Genomic DNA, 1171 nt, shown 5'->3' with positions numbered 1-1171 from the left:
TGTGTGTGTGTGTGTGTGTGTGTGTCAGCCATGGTTCCCCAGTGTTTTTCTCAAAGTGAAGTGCATCCATGGTCAATTTGCTGGGAGCAGATAGTAGTAAATTATGCACTATATTGTGATACAGCATTGTCCTCTGACATGGGCCCCTGAGGGGACCTGGGGAAATACACCAGAAAAGACTTTAGGGGGCAATGTTGTACAAATAAAATGGAAGTAATGGGACATTCACTGCTGTCAGGCTTGCACTTTCCCACTATTAGCAAGGGTGTAGGAGGTCAAGTCAACTGTGGCACAACTGAGATACTTTCTTATGATTACAATTGCTTAGCAGACAAGAACAAATATTGTTCATAGATCCATGGTATCACAGAGTAGCCTACCCGTGGGCTCTGGATTGAGCCTCCCTCAGCTGAGCCACAAGGGTTGAGAAATCACAGCCTTCAGCAAGTGTGCTGGCGCAGAGATGAATCAAAAGACACCGCTTGCAGGATAGCAGCTCTCCACTGGTATCAAATAACAGACCAAATCCAGTCTGCAGGGCTGTAGCTGGGGCTCATCGAATCTGATTTCACAGGGCATCTTTTGTGAGTTCTTTACCTTTCTCATTTCTAGGCCTGCTGAAGCACATCATAAAGCAGCCTCCACTTTGCAGGGAAGCAAAGGCTATCCATTAGTCAATGCCACAGAGTAAAGACTGCCTCTGTAATGGAATAATAAGAGCCGAGCAAGGCATATAACTGAAGAGTTTTAGCCTCCCACTCACCATCAGCTCCTAATGTAGATATAATAAACACTACAATCCATACTCTCCTTTTCCATCCAAATTCGAACTGCCTTAAATTAAAAAGAAAACGAGCTCTAAATTAACAAACAGGAAGACCTCTCATGCCGACCTCGTTAGTGGCCATTGCCGGTCCAGGCTGAGTCAGCGATATCGAGAAACCTCACTGCATTTTCAATAAGCAAATTATCTATGCAGCACAATGAGAGCAACAACCAGGTTTTGATCAAGTCTTTTCATCAACATTAGTTTTTAGTTGTTTCTGAAAAGCCTATCCAGCGTTTCTTAATTGGAAGCTTTTTTTGTCCATCTTTCTTCTTTGGATTTATGCACAGATCTACGCCTCTCTGTATGCTGGATGCTTTTGTCACTGTAGAGATAACTTCTTTT

Source organism: Etheostoma spectabile, chromosome 14, assembly GCF_008692095.1.
Source record: "Etheostoma spectabile isolate EspeVRDwgs_2016 chromosome 14, UIUC_Espe_1.0, whole genome shotgun sequence".
Classification (NCBI taxonomy): Eukaryota; Metazoa; Chordata; class Actinopteri; order Perciformes; family Percidae; genus Etheostoma; species Etheostoma spectabile.
Note: the sequence above shows the minus strand (reverse complement) of the source record.